The sequence below is a fragment of the Perognathus longimembris genome, chromosome 1 (assembly GCF_023159225.1).
Source record: "Perognathus longimembris pacificus isolate PPM17 chromosome 1, ASM2315922v1, whole genome shotgun sequence".
Classification (NCBI taxonomy): Eukaryota; Metazoa; Chordata; class Mammalia; order Rodentia; family Heteromyidae; genus Perognathus; species Perognathus longimembris.
The window spans coordinates 36431150-36447202 of NC_063161.1; positions in this window are offsets into that span (position 1 = coordinate 36431150).

Sequence of the window (16053 nt, forward strand, 5' to 3'; positions counted from 1 at the left end):
TACCGTATTGGGTGGGTTGAGTCCCATCTTTAGCATTTTCTAGCTGTATGAATTTGAGCAATTTAACCTCTCTGCCTCAATTTTCTTGCCTGTTAAATGAGTTAATAACTTGCCTCATGAGGTTATTGTAAGGATGAAGTGAACATGAATATATGTGTGTGTATGTGTGTGTGTATCACTTAGCATAATACCTGGCACATATGAAGTGCGTGTGTGTATGTGTGTGTGTGTGTCACTTGGCATAATACATGGCACATATGAAGTGAGTGTGTGTGTGTGTGTGTGTGTGTGCAATTAGAAGCACTTTGTGTCTATGAAGTGATAGAAGTTCTTCCAGTGTGACCCTTGCATCATGGAAAAGCTACCTATTTTTCTGGAGAAAAGATTCTAACAAAATGCTAAGGAAAAAGTAAATGGAGCCCTGTGCACATATGTCCAGAATGTATCTTGTTTTCAGCAGAGCTGGGCCAATTCTGTAAAGGAAGCTCCTGGCAGACTTTCTGCACAGGAGAACTCCAGCCCCAGGAGCTCATGGGAAACCACCAGGATGTAGAAGAGGAGAAAGTAGTGGCACAGGTTCAGATTAGCTTTATTTGCTTCCTCCCTAGCCCTTTAATACATATTAAATATCAGTATTTTATTACATACACTTGTTCTAGCTTATGTTAACTAGATACTTGAAGGCTTCCTATGGACTAGTGTCCTCTCCTCCCACCACCACATTCGCACACAGAGGCCCTAGTCCCCAATATGATTATAGTTGGAGTTTTTAGGATGGAATCAAGCTGAAGTAATATGATAAGGGTGGGATCCCTAATCTAATAAGATTAGTGGCCTTCTAAGAAAAGGATGAGAGAGCAATCTTCCCACTTCAGGGCAAGAAAAACTCATAAAACAATATAGTGAGAAGGTAGCTTCTTGCATACCAGAAAGAGTGCCTTTGACAGGAATTGGCTGGCACTTCACCTTGGACTTCCCAGGCTCTGAAATTTTTTTCTTTTTTCTTTTTATTTTCCAGTCCTGGGGCTTGAACTCAGGGCCTGGGCACTGTCCCTGAGCTTCTTTTGCTAGCACTCTATCACTTGAGCCACAGCACCACTTCCGGCTTTTTTTGTTTATGTGGTATTGAGAAATCAAACTCAGGGCTTTATGCATGCTAGGCAAGCACTCTACCACTAAGCCACTTTCCCAGCCCTAGAAATTCTTTCCTTTAATATTTGTATTTCCTAGTTGAGTTGATTTGCTGCTGTCCAACACAGTGTCTTCATTAGATAGTTTGATGTCAATTTCTTTTTGGTGTGCTTCTACTAGGTCATCTAGGGACCCTGGTTCTAACCAAGGGTTGCTAGACAGTGCTAGTTTTACATGACAAAAACAGATGATAACAGAGTGTGGTGTAGTATGCCCGAAATCTCAGCACTCAGGAGGCTGACAGAAGAAAATTTCAATTTAAGTCTAGTATTGGCTACATGGTAAGAGGAGACTCTTTCAAAAAACAAATGAAAGCCAAGTGCCAGGTGGCTTATGTCTGTAATCCTAGGTAGTCAGGAGGCTGAGATCTGAGGATCATGTGATGATTCAAAGCCAGCCAGGGCAGGAAAGTCTGTGAGACTCTTATCTCCAGTAAGCCACCAGAAAACTGGAAGTGGCGGGCTGGGATGTAGCTCAGTGGCAAAGAGCTTGCCTAGCAAGTGCAATGTCCTGGGTTTGATCCCCAGTACCAAAAAAGAAAAGACCAAAAAAAAAAAAATACAGTTAAAAAAGAAAACTGGAAGTGGTACTGTGGCTCAAAGTGGTAGAGTACTAGCTTTGAGCTAAAGAGCTTAGAGACAGCGCCTAGGCCCTGAGTTCAAGCCCCATGCCAGTAACAATAACAACAAATCCCCCCAAAATAAACAAATAATAACAGACGCCTGTTTCGCAGAGTGCAACTTTAGGCCTAGCAGGAAGTAAGAATAGCAAGGATTATTCTTTTGTTGTTCCTGACTATTCCCTGGTTTTTGTGACTGCTGTAACTTAAAAGTTTTTGAAACTGAATTGCTTCAAATAAATTGAAGGTTTGTTATTAAAAAAAAAAAAAAAGAATATCAAGGATTTCTCCTCAGTGTAGAGTCTATACTGATTCCTTCCTATGACAACAAAGCTTGAAAGCCAGTATATTCTGAGACAACTTCTTATTTAACATTAGTACTAGATTCCTAAGGCCGCTGTAACAAGTACTACAAACTAGTTGCCTTAGAACAATGCATAGTTCTGGAGGCCAGAAGTCTGAAATCAAGATGTCCACACAGGGTTTTCTGCTCTGTTCCGTGGCCAGGTATGTGTTTCCAGGCAGAAAGCCAAGTTAATCTTTGTGTCACCTTCTCTCTGGGATGTCAGTACCATACTACCCATTGTCCACATCTGAAAACTGTTCTCTCCTGTTTGTCACATCTTCTGTCCTTTTTCCTAATTGTTGGGAGATTCATTGCAGATCTAGTTACTACATGAAAGCCAGAAACTGGAGTGTCTGAACCTGTCCTTCTGAGAAACAGCTAAGTGATTCCAAAAGCTTTTCCTCATTCTTTTTCTCCTTAGGGAAATATTTGGCTGGGCTCCTTTGAAACATCCTATCCCTGAAGCTGTTCCTTCCTATAAGTTATTATCTTTTCAGGGCACCTACCTGGTGAAAGGGCTCCATTAAAATGCAGGTCACAGATGATGCCGGCCATTTCCAGTTTGATCAGGAAACACAGTTGCAGGAACCTAGGCAATGGTCTAAAGACCATTGTTTACGCAATAAACAATACAAAAGTCTCTTTAATTCTATTTGCACTTAACAACTGTGTGTGTGTGTGTGTGTGTATGTGTGTGTGCACTAGGGCTTGAACTCAAGATCTTGTACCCTGTTGGCTTTTTTTGCTCAAGGATGGAATTCTACCATGTGAGCTACAGCGTCACTTCTGGCTTTTTGCTGGTTAATTGGAGTTAAGAGTCTCACACACTTTTCTGCTTGGCTCAGACCTCAGCCTCCTGAATAGCTAAGGTTATGGTGTAAGCCACCAGTGTCTGGCTGCATTTAGCAATGTTTTTGCTGACTGATTTGATTGTGGACCACTATCCTCTCACCCATTAGTAGGATAGGTGAGAGTTGGCTGTTTCACAGGGATATAGTTAATCTGAAATGCTATTTTCCCCCACCTCAGTCAGAAGCATTTTGTTCTATGCTCAGGAAAGGAGGGTTGAATAATTTCCAAGGTAAATGTTCAAGAGTGTCATCTTTACTGAAATGACTGTATTACATTTTTTTCCTTGGTAGGTCCCTCTCAGCATAGCAGTTCTCCTACTGGGCTTTCTCAGAGCAGACACAATGCTTCCCCTGTTGCTTTTTCAGTTGACTTATAAGATTCTGTTCTGGGTAATGTAGCAACATACTAAAAGTTTAAGTCTTTTTCTTATGTCAGACAAGAGTATGTAGGTTAGTCTTTTTTCTTGTAAGTTATGTTTTTCATTCATCTTGGCTAATGATCCCACACCTCCATGTACAGAGGCTGCCAGAAAGTCAACATGATTGTGCTTCTCCTGACATTCAAGCCTCATTTTCCCTCCCCTGAGGATTTTTTCTACTAATTACATATAACTCCTAAGTGTAGGCAACGTAAAATAAACCCAACTGCATCAAAAAGATGTCTGTGACAAACAGAAGAATGCCTAAATGTAATGTGGTACTCACATCTGGCAAATGAAAATAAGTTAGACACTCCTCTTTGCTTTTATTGATATTAGATGGCATTAAGATAACCAAACATCAAGCAAATGATAATTATGTGTCAATTATTCTTTTATCGCCCTCTTTCAAGAAACTTGTCAACACAGGCTTGATGCATTGAGACATAATGCCACTTTAAAGGAATCATTATCAAGCTCAAAGACAATTAAATGTTTGTTTCTTCTTGTCCTTAACTGACTGCAGTTAAGACTTCTTTAAGACTAAGGGTGTTTAAACAACTTCTGGGTTCAAGTGACCCTCCCACCTCAGCCTACGGACAAGCTCAGACTACAAGCACACACTAGTACCCCTGACGTGTGTGTGTGTGTGTGTGTGTGCGCCAGTCTTGAACTCAGGGGCCTGGGCACAGGCTCTGAGTATTTTTGCTCACCTGAGCCACAGTTCCACTTCTGGCTTTTTGATGGTTAGTTCTGGATGAGTATTTTTTTTAATTTATTTATTAATTAAACAAAATTTTTTTGACAAGGTGTTGTGCAAAAAGGGTATTGTTACATAGTAGGGCAGTGTGTACATTTCTTGTGATATCTTACACCCTGTTTTTCTTTCCCTTCCATAGGTCAGGTAGACATATATACAATACACAATGTACCAAGAACATATACAGTAGCCACGTGGCCTACGCCAAAGAAAATTCGCCTAGGGCTTTAAATGTAATGTCAACATTAGACAATATGTTGACAATAGTCCTGGATAAGAGTCTTAACGGACTTTCCTACACTGGCTTGCTCTGAACCACAATCCTCAGACCTCAGCCTTCTTGAGTAGCTAAGGATTACTGATGTGAACCACCCACACTTAGCCCCTGATGATTTTTTTTAACAGATTATCTCTATAGATCATGTAATAAATAAACTAAAAACTTAGTTCTGCCATTTTAGCAGCCCTGGCTGCTTTTTTTTTTAATAAGACTATTTTTATGAGTTTATTTAGGTATTTATTTGTCTAGAGACAGCTATTTCTGTGTAGCTCAGGCTGGCCTCAACCTTATAGCCCTCTTTCCTCATCTTCCTCAGGGCTGGGATTACAGGCATGTGCTGCCACTGCCAGTTTGATAGAGAATTTCAACTGAAGTAACACCCACAAAAACATAATTTAAAAAACAACAACATTGTGAATCATAGCTGTAATGCTTTGCTCTAGCCGCAATAACAAAGGCTTAGGCAAGGTCTGTGCTAATGGTTTATTAGAAAGGGAGGTTACAATTCCACGGGCAGAAGGAAGTCAGTGGGGAATAGAGAAAAAACTGCCCAAGGAGGAGCTAAAGTCCAGGCACCTCCTGCCTCTTTGTTGGTGCAAGTGGGCTCCACAGGGTGGTGACTTCCTTACATTCCGGAGCCCTGAAATCCCAAGACCCCTCAGGCAGCCGCTGGGGAAGCCACAGCCTGCAGTGCACAGGCGCTGCTCCTTCTTGAAGGTGATAAGAGCCCAAGGTTCCACCAGTCAGGTCCGGCTGCCTTGGGAACCGGTTCTGCAGCTGCTCTGGCTGTGTGGGTGCGTGCAAGGCAGGCCCTGCTCTTCACATTGGAGCCGTCAACACCACCAGCCCCCACAGCAAGCAGCTTTAGGGCCAGAGAGGCTCTGAGCAAGCTCACTGCAAAGCCCACTCTTGAGGGTGGAGCTTAGAATTAGAAGTCCTTACCTAGCATGCTTCAACTGTGTTTTTGATCCCCTGCACCAGAAGACAAACTCAAATGCTTTCTTATTGTTTTTCAGGAGCTCTGTCTCAAATTCCTGTGTGTGTGTGCGGGGGGGGGGGGGGGGGGGGGGGGGTTGGCCAGTCCTGGGCCTTGGACTCAGGGCCTGAGCACTGTCCCTGGCTTCTTCCCGCTCAAGGCTAGCACTCTGCCACTTGAGCCACAGCGCCGCTTCTGGTCATTTTCTGTATATGTGGTGCTGGGGAATCGAACCTAGGGCCTCGTGTATCCGAGGCAGGCACTCTTGCCACTAGGCTATATCCCCAGCCCGAGTGTGTGTGGTTTTAATTCAGCACCTTGCACTCTCTCACTCTCACACACGCATGAATCCTCTAAAAGAACTACTATATGGTATTTCTATACTACTCCTCCATATATAGTCAGAGGATCAAAGCCAATGTACCATACAGATACCTAAACACCCAGGTTTACAGCAGCACCGCTGACAATAAACAACCAATGGAAACCAACAGATGAATAGGTAAAAAAAAAAAAAAAAAAAAAAAAATGTGATGGGGCTGGGGATATGGCCTAGTGGCAAGAGTGCTTGCCTCGTATACATGAGGCCCTGGGTTCGATTCCCCAGCACCACATATACAGAAAATGGCCGGAAGGGGCACTGTGGCTCAAGTGGCAGAGTACTAGCCTTGAGCAAGAAGAAGCCAGGGACAGTGCTCAGGCCCTGAGTCCAAGCCCCAGGACTGGCCAAAAAAAAAAAAAAAAAATGTGATATGTATACACACACACACACACAAATGGAATATTGTTTAGCCATAAATATGAATAAAAACCATGTCATTTGTAGGTACATGAACTGAACTGGTAATCATCATGTTAAAAAAAAATAAGCCAAACACAGAAAGACAAATAACACTTTTTTTTCTCATATAAAGAAGATAGACTTTTTTAAAAGGAAAGCAAGCAATCAAGAAAGTAAAAGGAAGAGACTATTTGGGAAGAGAAAGAGGAGCAGCAAAAGGAGGAGGGAGACAAGAGGATAATGGAGAAGTGAATATGATCAGACTGCATTGTATATGTACATGAAAATGTCATAATGAAATTCATTATTTTGAACTCAGTCTATGGTAGGAAAAAGAAAAGGCTTGGCCTCCTTAATATTCTTGCTCCTAGCTTCTGCACCTGATGACATTACTGTCATGCTCTTCCCTGACTATAGGGAAAGTCCAAGTTTCCTGACCATTTACGCTTCTTCGTGAATTCACTTCATTCTCTCCCACTCTGCCAAGAGCACTCTTTGAAATACATGGGAATTAGCAGCAATTCCTAGAATGCACCATGCTTTGTGTATATTGTTCCCTGGGCTTGCCCCACATCTTCACAATGACAACTCATCTTTCCCACAGAAACTCAACTATCTCCTCAGAAAGCTTTCCAGACTGGTTCTTTGCTTTCTCAAGAATGCCCTGTTGTTTAGTAACCCTTTTATGACAGCTATAGCTCTTTGGCAATCATTTATTTCTACATCTTTTTCACTGCATTGGAGATCCCTAGGGCTTAGCCGAGTACCCAGAATGCAGAAGTCTCTTAAAAGATGCTGATAACACTGAGCTGGGATGTGCACTCCTGTAATCTCAACATTCAGGAAACTGAGACAGGAGAATTGTGAGTCTGAAGTGAGACTGTATTATGCAGTGAGTTTGAGGCTAGCCTATGTCATACAGAGGAAGACCTTGTCTGAAAAAAAAACCCACTCCAATTAATTAATAAAATACTAATAAAAATGTTAAAAGCTGATTAAATGGAGAGTTCCCTGAGATATATTCTTTCTCATCCTTCCTTCCTTCCTTCCTTCCTTCCTTCCTGGGCCTTGAACTCTGTCACTTAACTTTTTTTTTTTTGCCAGTCCTGGGGCTTGGACTCAGGGCCTGAGCACTGTCCCTGGCTTCTTTTTGCTCAAGGCTAGCACTCTGCCACTTGAGCCACAGCACCACTTCTGGCCATTTTCTATATATGTGGTGCTGGGGACCCAGCACCCACATGAACCCAGGGCTTCATGTATGGGAGGCAAGAGCTCTTGCCACTAGGCAATATTCCCAGCCCTCACTTAGCTTTTTTGCTCAAGGCTGACATTCTACCACTTGAGACACAGCTCAACTTCTGGCTTTTTGTTGATTAATTGGAAATGAAGTCTCATGGACTTTTCTGCTGGGGCTGGCTTTGAACTTTGATCTTCAGATTTCAGCCTCCTGAGTAGTTAGGATTATAGGTGTGAGCCACCAGTACCTGGGATGAGTGTTTCAACTCAATCAGGCCTTTGTTATTTTGTCACGTACTGAACCATTCTTTTCCTTGTTCTTTTCTTTGCTATTTTTCTTAGAGGTACTGAAAATTGAAAACTTAGAATCTTAATGTTTTTTGTGGTCTTGGGATAGAACTAAGGGCCTCATGAATAGTAGGCATTTTCTCTATCACTGAACTATATCTATGCCCCTCTCTTGACCATTTTTTTAAGGGTCCAAGTGTTATCTCAATGTCAAATTTTCTGGCTGTTTTCCTCTTGTCCCCCACACGAAGCGTATTTTTGTCCCCTAAGTTGCATTCACTATATGGGCTGAGTAGAGCCACGAGGCCTTTGACATCCATTCCTTTATGTGAAGAGCTGCCAAATCTTCTGTGTCCCTAATTGTCACTCCTTCTTGTTCTTGTCACACATTTTCTTGTGGATATACCCTATGGATGTGTTTCTAATACCTCAGACTTAATATATTGGAAACATATCTCAGCACCTTGTTTTCCAGATCTACCACCTGACCAGAACTGGTCTCTACCAACTAAGCAACTATTCTGAGTTCTCACAGCCGGGCTGCAAATCACTGCCGACCCCTTTCCTTTGACTGCCAAAGCATTTCTTAGGATGTCATAATTCCTGCACTTCCAATTTGTTGCTCTGCTCCTGTCTTGCATTTAAATCTTATTTCTTGCATCCTGATAAAATAATCTTTCTAAAACACTGTGATGATAAGTCTTTCTCCTGCTCCCAATTCAGTAGCTGAGGGAATAAGGCAATGAGTCAAAATTCTTGTCCACTTTCTTCTCAGCAATCTAGTTCTACTAAAATCTTGAGGCAATGACAGCTTATTTTCCTACCTCATTCTTCACAGATAAAGACTCTTAGGGCTTTTCTATCACAGAAGAAAAATCCAAAACTCAGACTCTTCAACCATCCAGGCCCAACCACAATTTCAACCTGAACTCCTAACATTTCCTGATACCACAGAACTTTTAAAGCTCACCAGATTACATTTTTCTTTGGCTGACACAATTTCATGCTTTGGAAGGTGCTCCCGCATTCTCGAGGCCCATTTCAAAGATGCTATTAATGCCATCTTTCACCTACATTCTTGACTGTATTCATGGTCAGGTCTACTCTGGCTACTACATCATATGTCCCTTCAGAATCAGAACTCTTTCTCCACTCTTTATCCCTTAAGACAGCCCAGCAACCTTTCTTTCATCAAGCACTTAGTTCAACCTTCCATAATGGTAGACACTGAGCCAAGTCCACGCAGTTGCTCTGATAGAGTTCTCCTTCACATTGGTGAGAAGGGTACACAAACATGTAACAATAGTCTGATGAGCACAGCCAAGGTATACATAGAGTATACAGAGGATTTATTCATGGACATTTATATGGGCAAGTGAGACCTAAGAGGACATGATATCTGGGTTGGGCACTGAGGAAGAATGACCAGAAAGGTGAATAAGGAATGATTGAAGTCATTGTGCTGGCTATATTTGTAACTCACTGGCAGTGATACCAGTAGTACAGTAGCAACATGAAATGATTAGTATTTAAATCATATAGATTTTATTTTGGTATGAGACACATATGTGCGAGTTAACTCCAATATATAGAGATGGAACTATGGGGAAAAGAACCTGAGCTATTCTAATTCTTGGCTGTTCATTTCCTCCAATACATACATCTCTTTGTTAAAGGTGACTGTTTTAAGTAAGTCTTTGTTTAGTACAGACTTTTTAAAATAATTTATTTATTAATTAAACAAAAGTTTTTGACAAGGTGTTGTGCACAAGGGGTACAGTTACACAGTAGGGCAGTGTGTACATTTCTTGTGATATCTTACACCCTGTTTTTCTTTCCCTTCCCTAGGTCAGGTAGATAGTACAGACATTTTGAAAATTGGGATAGAGGATTGGAGGGTTTGGAGCTACTATCTACTGAACATAAAAAGTGTTATTGCCTGTTAAAGCTGAACGCTCTGATAAAGCTTCACTGAACCCCGGGCAATCCTCAGAAACCACCTCCATCAGAAGAATGACCTTTGAGTTCATCTCAAAAACACACAGCTCTATTTGGCTAAGATAAATAAGAAAGCCAGAAGCTTTAAATATGACTTATTTCATCTTTATGATCATCTCAACTGAAAATCTGTTTTCTCATGAGAAAAGATTTCACCGTCACCAATTTTTTAAGGGACATTTGGCTTCAAAACATTGCTCTTTGTTTTGTTTTGTTTTTTTCTATTGTAAAAAATATCAAGTCAGACATTTCTAGGGAGGCATGAAATGAAAATGCCAGCATCAAACTAAGTCCTGCTGATTTCCAGGAGACTGTTTCTACAAGTGGCTGCCATTGGTTTTTGTCTTTTTATTTTTTAAGAAGCACCAATAAACAGTCCTAAAAATACAGCACATAGACATCCATCGTTAAAATTAGGTATGTCTTAATTTGCAAACTAACTCTAAAAACATCACAGACATTTTAGTAGAAAACGCAGACAACCAGACTTGAAAAGCAAAGACTTATAGTTTCAGGATTTGCCTCCCTCACCACTGCCCCCACACCTAGGTAGCTTTTGTGCAACCTTTCTCATCTGCTCAGAAGTTTCAGATTAGTTCATCCAAGAATCTTGATTTTGCACAGAACAACCTAAATACGAATAATCCATCTCTCATCCAAATACATTTTTATTAAAACTGGAGTATTGGTACGTTTTACTCATTGACTTCTGAGGGAACTGAACGGTCATTAAGGCCTGTAATGTCAAATTTAAACCCTAGTAAAGCCAGCCTGATCATGTTGGAGGAGGGCTGCAGATTAAGGAGCAGGCAGTGTCGACCCAGTGTTGCTTCTTCAACTGCCCTTTGAACCAAATCAATGGCAAACTCAACTTGTTAGAGATAAGAGCCTCCAGACTCAGATAAGCACCATTTGGAAATCTTCAGTCTCTTGATAACCACCAGTAGGCCAAAGTGAGTGTATTTGTTCTGAGTTTTCTCTGACCCAATTACTTTGTTGTATGTCTCTTGGACAGATTCCAGTTCCTAGCTAGAAAGGACTATAAACAGTATTAAATGTCAGGAGAATTTCTTTTTCTTGAACACACCAGAGGACTGAAAAGTGTCTAGGTTGTTTGGTGTTGATGTCGTGTTGATTGACTAATTGATTAATCAGATTGAATTATTTGGATCTGTTTGCCCTTGGTATTTGTGTAGTGTTTGACTAATTGATTAATCAGGTTGAATTATTTGGATCTGTTTGCTCTTTGAAGCACAGTTTGCAGGTGTGTTGGTGGCCATAGCAGAGACCCAGAGCTGAGGCTGGGATGCATCAGCATTTTCCAAGCTTGTTTGTTCCCAGTGAAGTAAAAGGTGCCAGGTCTGAAGAATCAGGCTGCTGAGGCCAGTGTAATGGCTCTGTTCTCACAGAAGTGCTGACAGAACCTGACAAATCAAAAACAGATGTGAACTGACCTTCCTGAATTATTACAAGATTTCTTAAGTCTTCCTGGAGTTCTTCAGCGAGACACCACCTTCAGGCAACCATGCTCATAGCATCTGAAAGGAAAATATTTATGCTTGTGGTTCCTGGCCAGTTTGCTCCCGCATTAACTCCTCAGACTTCTTCCCCTCAGCATTTGTGTCTCACATGATCTTCTCCCTGCACGCACACTCCCTTCCACTGTCTTCACAAATCTTAGCTTTTAAAGCTGTTGCCACTTACTAAGCAATGAGGTGCCACATCTCCAATTGGTACCACTGGGTCCATTTCTAGCTCCAAATATAGTCATGTGTGACATAATCATAAAGGTTTGTTAGTTGAGATTTCCTCCTGCAAACAGCACAGCTTGCTCACACAAACACACAAACCTAAAGTAGAAGTTCATCACTTAGCCTTATTTTTTTTTTTTGGAGACAGGGTCTAGCTTTGTAGTACTGAATCTTGCTATGTAGCTCAGGCTGTCCTCTTGTTGCAGCCTCCTGAATATTAGAATCAGAGGTATGTGCTACCAAGACCACCTTCAAACAACTTCTTTTTTCTTTTTTCTTTTTCCTTTTTTTTTTTTTTTTGGCCAGTCCTGGGGCTTGGACTCAGGGCCTGAGCACTGTCCCTGGCTTCTTTTTGCTCCAGGCTAGCACTCTACCACTTGAGCCACAGCGCCACTTCCGGATTTTTGTATATATGTGGTGCTGAAGAATTGAACCCAGGGCTTCATGTATACGAGGCCAGCACTTTACCACTAGGCCATATTCCCAGCCTTCCAAACAGCTTCTTGATGCAAACAAAGGACACAGTAAGAGATGGGATCTATCAGGTTGCTGATGCTATGTGGCATAATGGTGTATTAATTGGCTATTTGACAATAGTGTCTCAGTATATAGCCCAAATTGGCTTTGAGTTTATGATCCTCCTGCCTCAACATCCTGAGTGCTGGAGGTATAGGATGTGCCAGCAGTAAATTTTCTTTAATACATAGAGTGCACTCTAAAACAACGATAAAAGATGTTGTCTAGTAAACTAGGGACATAGCCATTTATTATCATCCAATATTATAAAGTGTGTGTAATTGTATATATTATCCCTTTTCTACTACTGGAAGTGCAGGAGTTTTATTTAAACCAGAATCACTACAGGGGCAGGGATATGGCCTAGTGGCAAGAGTTCTTGCCTCATATACATGATTCCTCAGCACCACATATACAGAAAAGGCCAGAAGTGGCGCTGTGGCTCAAGTTGGCAGAGTGCTAGCCTTGAGCAAAAAGAAGCCAGGGCCAGTGCTCAGGCCCTGAGTTCAAGGCCCAGGACTGGCAAAACAACAACAACAACAAAAACCAGAATCACTACAAACGTGTAATGATATTATAATGGGTATGTCCACATTAGGTGATAGGAGTTTTTAGCTCTATTATAATATCATGGGATACTGTAGTATATATGGTATATTGGTAACAGAAAGTGTTATATGGCTCATAACTATACTTTTTGAACACTAAATGGTTTGGAGCCACTGAAGAGTCTGAGTTTGTGCCCAATTACATTAGAAATATCAAGTAGAGAGCTGCTAAGCCAGCCTGGAAAACAAGTTTCCATGTTCCCCTCTTCTTGCCTTCCTAATTCCTGGTCACTATACTCAAGTTCTGCTTTTTCTGTTTATGTGTATGAGTGTGTGTTGGGCCAGGCAGGAGTTTATGTCTTTTGAATTACTCAGTTTATATACTTTGTGACTTCAGGTGGAATTTCTCAGTTTTGCACCCTTCATGACTAAAATACTTTGTTGGTGCTATTCTTTCTTGCCAACTTGTTGAAATCCCCCACAAACTGATAGCAAACATTTTCTTTGAAAAAGAAAGCAGGATAAATGCACTCCCAATGCCAATGAAAACCAACATCACCTGTGTTAACCTCCGATCAGTCTAATGCCAATGTTTGTGCCCATCTCAATGAGCTAAGCTAGTGCTCACTTTGGAAATTGAGAGGATTCTCTCATTAAAAAGTCATGCAAGCTGGGCTGGGATTCCTCCGCACCACATATCTAGAAAAAGCCGGAAGTTGCACTGTGGTTCAAGTGGTAGAGTACTCCCCTTGAACAAAAAGAAGCCAGGGATAGTGCTCAGGCCCTGAGTTCAAGCCCCAGGACTGGAAAACAAAACAAAAACAATAAAAAAAAGTGATGCTAGCCAGGCACAAGTGGCTCACACCTTTAATTCTAGCTACTCAGGAGCTGAGATCTGAAGATCTTAATAAGATGTCAGTTCCGACAGACAAATCTGAGATTCTTATATCCAATTAACCAGCAAAACACTGGAAGTGGAGCAGTGGCTTAAGTGGTAAAGTGTCAGTCTTGAGTAAAAAGCTAAGGGACAGTACTGTACTGGCACAAGCCCCAGTACCGCCACCCTGTCCCCCAAGAAGTGGGCTAAGCTAGTCCCATCTTCTTAGTTTGAAGTAACCCAAAGTGCAAGTTCTGGAATGAAGAGGATAAAATTTAAGCATTTGAACTTTTTCTATTCCTGTCCCACTTCAGACTAATTTGTTCGGCTTGAGTTTTGCAAACAAGTAAGTGTCAAATATGCAAACCTGTATGTCCAGTTGAAAGTGATGAGCCATATCATGTCCACTTTACTAAGCATATAAATAAAGCTGATAGTGTATTATTTCAAAGGTCATAAATGGGAGAGCAAGCAGGATTCGGGTAGAATTGACTTTAGCAGAGGCATCAAGAGTTCTGTACTGGGCAAGTTAGGGACTTGTCTTGAAGGTGTGTTTGCATATCTAGATCACTGTTTTACTTACGGCATCTATTTGGATTAGAATGAGGTGGTGATGAAGATAAGGACTTAGGCTCCCCACTGCAGGGTCCTCTTGGGGTTGCCATTGCTTCTTTGTCTTAAAGATATCCTTTCTTTCAGGGGACATATTACACAATGTGAAATCCCAAAGAAGAAACGTGTAAAGACACATTTATAATCAGCATTTGATCAAATATACCTTTGCTATGTACATTTGAATCCATTTGCATTTATCAAGACCAAGTTCTAGTCTCTGCCAGTTTTATAATTGATTCATTACCACTTTTCATACATTGAAGACTCAACCACATTGTGGTTTTTATGGTTGGCACTGGTGGTTGAATGTTTTTGTTTCTATGGGTATTCTGGTTGGTCTATTTGAGTCAGGAAATCTCACTATGTTGCCCAGGCTGGCCTCGAACTCCTGCCCTCAAGCAATATTCCTGGTTTAGCTTCCCAAGTAGCTGGACTGCAGTAGCATATACCAAACCCAGATCCCAAGTGCCAGCTTTTCAGCCTTTCCAGTGTCCTGTCTTCTTACTTAGAGGCCTTTCTTTGTGTTTGCTTTTCCCTCCCTAGAGTACTCCCTCTTCCACTCCTGCTTTTTCTTTTTCCATTCTTCTCCTGGCTAATTTTAGTTAAGCCTCAGCTTCAGTGTCCTCTCCTCCAGGTGGCCCTATTTTAAATGATATATCCATATATATATATAGTCCCTGTATATTCTCCCTATTATTATCCTAGTATAACTCCCATCACACTCACTGGCACTGGCTCTGTGCCCTTGACTCCTAACTTCACTTTGTACAGCTTCGGCTGCTAACTCAGTATTTGACTTTCCTCACTTTGAATGGGAACAAAAATGGTATGCCAGCTACATACATTCGAATACATTTGCATTTATTAAGCCCAAGTCCTGGAGATGGATTCAAGTTCATAGAGAGACTGCCTTTCAAATAGCCCAGCTGACTTGTGGCAAGCCACAAGTTAACCCTTTAGCTAGGTGTGCTGTTACACACCTATAAACCCTAGCACTGGGGAGGCCGGGTTAAGAAGATCGCCAGTATGAAGCTAGCTTGGGCTCCACAGTGAGACACTATCTCAAAAGACACAAGACACAAACCAAACCCCAAACTTGCAACTCTTCCTTTATTTACAGTAGTAGGGGAGGGTGTGCAACTAGGCTGGTCACCACAGCATCTCAACTCATGGCATAGTGCCTATGAGCATTTGCTGAGTAGATGAATCTGCAATTGTGCAAGCCACACATGCTGCTCCTCACTGAAGTAGGCTTCCAGCAGGGTGCTCCTAGCAGGGCTCCTTGTTGTAGGGAGCACAGCTGACTCCATCGTGACTAGGGAAACATGGTAGAAAATGTTGGGGGGAATAGAGAGAGCTGACTCCATCTTGTTAGGTCAACTTGACCCCAAAATTCTGCTGCTATAAATGGCTTGTTTGTTGCTTGTTCTACCCGCTGCGTCAAGCCCCTACATCTGTGCTATGCTTTGACCTTTATAAACCCCAATTTGAGGACTGCTGGGGGACACGGTGTCAGCTCCCGAGTCTACACTGTGTCCCTGGCCAATCAGCCTGCTTTTCAGGGGTGTAGTTTCAGCCCCTGCCGGGCAGTTTGCTTTTTGCTTCCCCAATAAACCCATCTTTTTGCTCGAGACTGTCTCTGAGTGGTGGACTCTTGGGGAAATGTGGAACACCCCATCCCCCGGTCCCCGTAACATTCCTTTCCTCTTGTTGTCTTGGTTCTGGCCCCAGTGGCCCTTTGAGTGTTCCTCAAACACATCATGAATGCTTTTGTGCAGGTGGTTTACTCTCACTGTTCCTTCCCCACACGACTGCTCGCTCTCTCCTTTACTTCCTTCAAATCTTGTTGAAATGCCTACTTCTCAATAAAGCCTAGACTCCATTTAAAGTTCTAACCTTGTCCATGTTCTCTCCTAGTATTATCCTATCATCTGTCTGTCTATTATTCTATTATCTATCTATCTGGCTTCAACTTAGGGGCCTAGCACACTCCCTTGACAC